The sequence below is a fragment of the Poecilia reticulata genome, unplaced genomic scaffold (assembly GCF_000633615.1).
Source record: "Poecilia reticulata strain Guanapo unplaced genomic scaffold, Guppy_female_1.0+MT scaffold_795, whole genome shotgun sequence".
Taxonomy (NCBI): Eukaryota; Metazoa; Chordata; class Actinopteri; order Cyprinodontiformes; family Poeciliidae; genus Poecilia; species Poecilia reticulata.
In genome coordinates this window covers 1,561-7,974 of record NW_007615540.1, presented here as the reverse complement: position 1 = coordinate 7,974, position 6,414 = coordinate 1,561, and the positions used below count along the sequence as shown (strand labels likewise).

Below are 6,414 nucleotides of genomic sequence, written 5' to 3'. Positions count from 1 at the left end.
GGGTAGGGGGGACTATGCAGAGTGCATTGATCAGCTCATGAAAACAGGTTGATTTCACACTGCTCCATAGCTCAGGGCTAAGCTCTAAAGTGGGTGATAATATAGCGATTTTCAGGCGAGCAGGACTTGATTTGGTTGATGAATTAGTTTAGTGCTCTGAAAAGTTATTGGGTAAGCCAGTCTTGTGCAGCAAGTTGTGAATATTTAATGTATAAAATAACTTTTGTTATTGAGCTGGGATTTTAGCTGCAGCTGTGCGGGTGTAATTGCACCTCCTGTGTTGTTCTATAGATACATTAGTGGAAAAAAAATAAAAATAAATAAAAATCATCGTATCTGTCTTAGTCATTCATTATGGGTAGAATCTTGAAATCTTGTAGGATACACCTGGGTAAATGTTTTGAAATTTGCATATATATTGCTTGAAGCCAACATTATTTAACATTAAGTGGTTGTGTTTGTTTGAGACTGTGAATATCACTTGATTTGTGCTCTTTTTTGTTTTGTTTTCAAGGAACAATGTCAACAGAAACTTTAAGGTGAGTAAAATAATGTATTTCTTTTCTGACTTTATGTATATTATGTTGTTTTTAGTTTTACGATAAGTTATTTGTATTCTGATCATGTGGAGTAGCTTAATACATTTTTCTTGAAAAAAGGGTCAGTTATGCAAAAATGGATCATTTATTTGTGAACATACTTGAAGATTTTTTATTCTTCATTCCAAATAAATGCAATGTAATGTATAATTGGATTTTTAAATTTGTTTTAATTAAATGGAAGATTTTTATGCACTGCAATGTTACAATGACTTTAAATAAATAGGTATGAAGAGGTAAGCTTTTATAAATGATTCCCTGAAAGTTTGGGGAAAGAGTCTTATTTTACCGTAGCAATAGTAAGGTTTGAGTTTATTCTCTTACGGTATAGCTTCTTAAAACCCTATGCACACATTTCCCAAAAATACTAGTTTTTTAATAAAGTAGCATCTCATCAATAATGTCGTCAATCAGATTTTAGCGGCAACGACACGTCACAAACAAAGCAGAGGTATCCCCACTCTGTATTCCCACCTTTGATGAATATAGGATGTAGATGGTCTGGATTTTGATTCTGCACTGTCTACTTTCTTTGAAACCTGGAGAATCACAAAGAATAAAAGATTCAAATGTTTCCATGCTGTGAAGGCTTAAAACAAAAAGTTTGTGGTTGGCTCTAATATTAAAATGTCTATACGAACAATGTTTTGTGTCATTTTTACCAAAGATCATCCACCCAGCTTAACAATCAGGGATAAAATTGTCAATAATTCAGTAAGAACTGTAGGGTTAAGTTAGTTAAGACAGGTGGAAGAATGAAATAACACAAACAGAGGCATGACGCTTATGTCTTCCTCTAAAGGTCTAAATAAAGCAGGGAGAGTGGAAGCCTGAGAGTGCTACATGACAACAAACAGACCAGAGGAAAGCCAGGTTAGCTCAAACAATGAGTGATATGAAAAAAACGTGGAGATATTTTTATGGATAACTTTAACTTTTATCTCCAAATCATACAGTTTTTATCTCCTAAATGCTTAGCAAATGCCTAATGTATTGGTAAAAAATTGGTTTAAATGTTCCTAAACAAAATAAACAAAACAAAGAGACATTTGACAAATCAGCTTTGAAAACATTGAAAATCAATATCCATAAGTTTATTATTTTAATAAAATGATTTAATAGTAGAACAGCTGCTTGATTCTTGCTACCTCCTTAGGATTCTGACACTAAGCATTCAAAATCATGATCCAGATTATTAAAAATGAGGAAAGGACATAAAGTGCACCGTTTTTATTTGTGAATTGCATAACAATAAAAACATTCATATAACATTAAAGGAAAGCAAAAGATTCTTCATAAATGCCCATCTGAAAATCAAGTATTTAACCAAGTAACATCTTACCTTGGATGAAATTGTAGAAAAAAGACAGATTCTCTGCAGAATAACTCTTAAAGGCACATTAAAAAAGTAGACATAACTGAATATTACTTAGCAGATTTCAATATGGTCGAAAAAAAGAAAAATTAAGATTCTCCACATATGTTTGACAGATTTGCCAGAAAGAATCTGTGGGTCTGTATCTACTATGACAGACCAAAAGTTGCCAGAGGCACCTCACCGTCAACTTCGATCTATTTTCAGTGAGTGAAATAAAAAGTTAAAAGCTGAATTCTGTCAGTGACTAGATCAAACAGTGAGTTGATCTGGACATTATAGTGCTAAATGAGGGGGTCAGTGCTTCTTATTGGCCGTGAGAAACTTAGCGCCATGCCCCTTTACAAAGCTTTCTCCACCCCTCTGTCATGTGCCTAGCTCCAAGACAAGGTCAGAGTAATCCACCACAATAATACTGTATGTGAGGTATGTGAAAGAAAACAAGTTTCCTTTAGAGAAGATTAAACTCCTTCCAAGATACAGACTTTTCTTTTGCTAATCTATCAATCATATGCAAACGAGCATTAGAATTTGCAGCTAAAATAAATGACGACCTACATTGTTTACTTCAAGCACCCAAAGAAAGACTATTGAACACTTGAGGGGTCAGTTCTGGTTGAACGTTCCTGCCTGGCGCTATTAATAATTCCATATCAGGGCTTGGGAAAGGAAAAAGCATGAGTGGAGGCAAATAGTACAACAGCATGTACTTACAAACGGCTGTTGAACCACTTACATTCCTGAAACAGTCTTTCTCTTTACTATATTGTTTTATGTGATTCATTTTGTCCACAAAACACACTCCCATTTATGGTACAATTGACGTTTTTCAACAAAACCTCCATTATATAATATCTAAGACTGCAGAAAGTCACAAATGACCCCGCTGTAATCGGTCACTTGCTCGCCTGTTCGTAAAAAACCCCAAACAGTTTGGTTTTTCAGAGCCAGAAAGTGTGCTTACAGGCACTTTATTACATCACTGAAGAGCTGTTTCCAGTACATGTTTGAACATTTTATTGTGTATTCTGAATTTATATAAAAGATCTACAGAGCAGGATCACAGGGTTCTTTTTACAACTGGTGTGGAGGAATTTTTGTCTGTTTTTCTTTTCAGAATTGTTTTTAAATAAGTCACTGTAGAGGGTTTTTGAGCCTGAATGGCCTGTTCCAGGTCATGCCCCAGCATCTCAATCAGATTCCAGAACAGACTTTGATTAGATCGCTCAGAAATCTTAATTTTTTTCTATTATTTTAAGCAATTTAATGGTCAGCTTGCTTGTGCGGTTTGGTTGTTTGTCCTGCTGCATAACCCAGTGAAGCTTGCGCTTAAGGTCACAAACTGATAGTTGGACATTCTCCGTCAGCGTTGTCTGGTAAAAAGCTGTATTCAACAATAACGAGTCATCCAAGTGTCAAAGCAGTCCCACGGCATCACTACCAAGTTTGATTGTCAGTGGTGATGTGTTTTCAAAAATCTAAATGTGAAATTAGCCTTATTGATCATCCTGGTCAGCAGTGTTTTTTGGCATTTAAACTTTGTCATGAATACCATCTTTTCTGTCTCTTTCTTTTTTGAATCATTTACTGTGGCAAGTAAGGCCAGCAATGCTTCAGATGTCATTCTGGGATCTTCTGTGACATTTCTTCTTTTGTGACCTTGCAGATTACTTGTTGCAGTGCTATGGAAGTAATTTTGGTCGGCACTCCTGGATAAGTTTAATGTTTTCTCCATTTGTGGATAATGGTCCTTACAACTGCTCAAGTTCAAATTCAAAAATTCAGTGTCTAGGAGCCTTAGGAATGACTGTGTCACCCTTTTCAAATTGGTAGATGGCACCAGCTTTGTTTCTCATCTGTATCACCTCTTCTTTTGATCTGTTAGTCTGCTTCATGTTTTCAGGCAGCTTCTATTAAGTAATTTATTGACTCTTTACTTCTGGGAGTAATCGGGGCTGGTTGTAATCTGGGAAACAGATTTAAAGAGTTAGATTAATCAAAGTTAGTTTATGAATTAACAAAGATGGGCTACTTCTTCAACATAAGGCCAGATTGGTCTGAATATCTGTTTTTCCTCAATTGTGTTAAGAAAACATGCTATGAAAACGTTGTTTTGATATTTCCCCTGGGTTTCTTTGTCTGATATTAACATTTGCTTGATAATCTAAAATCTAAAAAGAAGCAAAAGTAAAAGAAATGTCAACTTGCCTTCACATCAGTGCAACTTCAAAAGTTTTTAATTGTTGTCTGTATTCTATATTTTTTGTTTGTTTTGTTTTACATGAACTGTAACTGTTTTTTAGCTAATTTCCTCTTCTGCATTCTACAAATGCACTTTCTGAGTGATAATCGGTGCAATATCTCTGTCATGTCCTGTGTCAAAGTAACAGCTCTTTCTGTCATCCACCTGTTCAGCAGGGAAACGGAATCTGCCTGTTTTATCAGAGCAGTCACTCAGGGAAACCCACTCTCATCTGACTCAGGCACAATGGCGTCATCCTCCTCTCAGCCCATCCCAGGATGTCTGGTCGTCTGTGTCTACGTGTCAGGCAACCTGTCGTTGCTTGGGGAGTTTAGTCCTCCAATCCTATTGTACATACAGTTAAGAACCGGAGAATTGCTTCAAACGTTAATAGGGAGGTGGTTAATCTGGACCTTATGCTTGACTATAATTAGGATTCAGGTCCTTCTGATGGCTAACAGACGTCCAACTCCAAGAAAACTCATCAAGTGTTTTATGTCAGCTGGAATTACCAATGTTTTTCTATTTGCCAAATATCATAATAATGAGAGAAAGAATTTGCCAAATGTATATGTTCATGTGTTCAAAATCAGAAATGCACACACATTTTATCAGTGTTTGACTGCATTTGAACTGTAAGACTTTGGTCAAATATTTTGAGTTTCCTTCCACAAGCTTTTCTCAATAATTTGCTTCTGGCTCCTTCCTTCTGACAGAACTGGTGTAACTGGATCAGTTATAGGCTGTGCATGTGGAAGCTTTTGGTGTCAACTACCATTATTTGCATATAAACTGTAGTAGCAACTTTTTTTCATGATATGCATATAAAGCAGTATAAGGCAAATTCGCAAAAAAAAAAAAAAATTCACTCATTGTGTATTTTTAAAGTATAACATACTTCTTCCCAGCTTTGCAGAAATGTTGTGGTTTAGAGCTCCAGCTTTCAGAACCATTACTATAAAAGACCTTATTCATTGTCAAAGGGATTAAAATTGATTAGTTCAGCCTTGTGAAATCCAGCTCCTATACAGTGAAATAAGCTGCAGTAAGACTGCTACATGTTCTCAATCAGGGCTTCCTCAGTCAACATGCACCATATTTCTGTGTTAATTACTGTGACAGCTTTTCTAACCAGCAGCCATGTTTTCAGTAATATTATTACATCATGACTGCTCCAGTTGAGCCTTTTTCATATGCACGCTGCATAAAAATGTCCTAAATATGTTCCAGAGCAAAGACGGAGGGGATTCTGCAGGATTCATTCCAGACTTCTGGCGTACACTTTTCACCTGGGCTGCAGGATGGCTTTGATAAGGCCTTGAAAAAATGCTCAGAAGCGGCAACAAATTTTCCAGAGTGCTTCCCGTGAGTGAGCAAGCATGCAATCAAGGAGTTCCACACAGGACTGCCTCCTGGATAAATGCTTCAACACCAACACCACCCACACACACACACGCACGCATGCACACACGCACACACACACACACACACACACACACACACACACACACACACACACACACACACACACAAACCGTATTTCATAGTTCATAATCAGCAACTCTGGAAAAACTTAGACCCAAGTCCATTCATTTATCTAAGTTGTTACTAGGATTTCTCTTATCTCCAAAATCAGGATTTTATGTTTGCTCTGAAAATGTGATGTTTAATATTTTTACATTAGCAATTAAAGCAAATTTGTATGAGTTGCACTCTTATTCAATATAGAACCCATACAGAAGAGAAAGATGCGCCGGTTATCCATATTAAATGAAGAAAAAAGATGATGCACAATTAACACACAATTTTCCTGTTTTCTATTTTAAACCACAAAAACACTGAATGATTAACTTAGACATTAGGTTTTCAGTAATTATTGTATTGTTCGCTTACTAAGAAAGCACACTGATACAGATATTGCTCTTCCTGCACAATGTATAATTTATTCTAAAATTATTTGTCCATTAAGGTCCTTTAAATTTATCATCCGAGTTACGGTAGACGTGTCTCTCCGCTATAAATGCAGAACATCTGAACTACGCTGAGGCTGTTGGTCACGGAGGAGAGCAGAATAATGAAGGGAATTCAAATCAAAGTTATGTGCTCATTCCAGCCTCCACTGGTGCTGGGACCTCAGCCAAACATTCTTGTGGCGTAATAGTGCTCTTGTCTTTCGAATTTTATCACTTAGAAGACCT

The 6,414-nt window shown here is 36.4% G+C and overlaps 1 long non-coding RNA gene across 1 annotated transcript; it reads left to right on the top strand.

The window, feature by feature from the left end:
- The first annotated feature begins 13 nt into the window (after positions 1 to 13).
- LOC108166056 (uncharacterized) lies at positions 14 to 4,890 on the top strand. Its single transcript, XR_001776364.1, has 2 exons — positions 14 to 539; positions 4,390 to 4,890. It is a non-coding gene; the product is annotated as an uncharacterized LOC108166056 (long non-coding RNA).
- Positions 4,891 to 6,414: the final 1,524 nt, after the last annotated feature.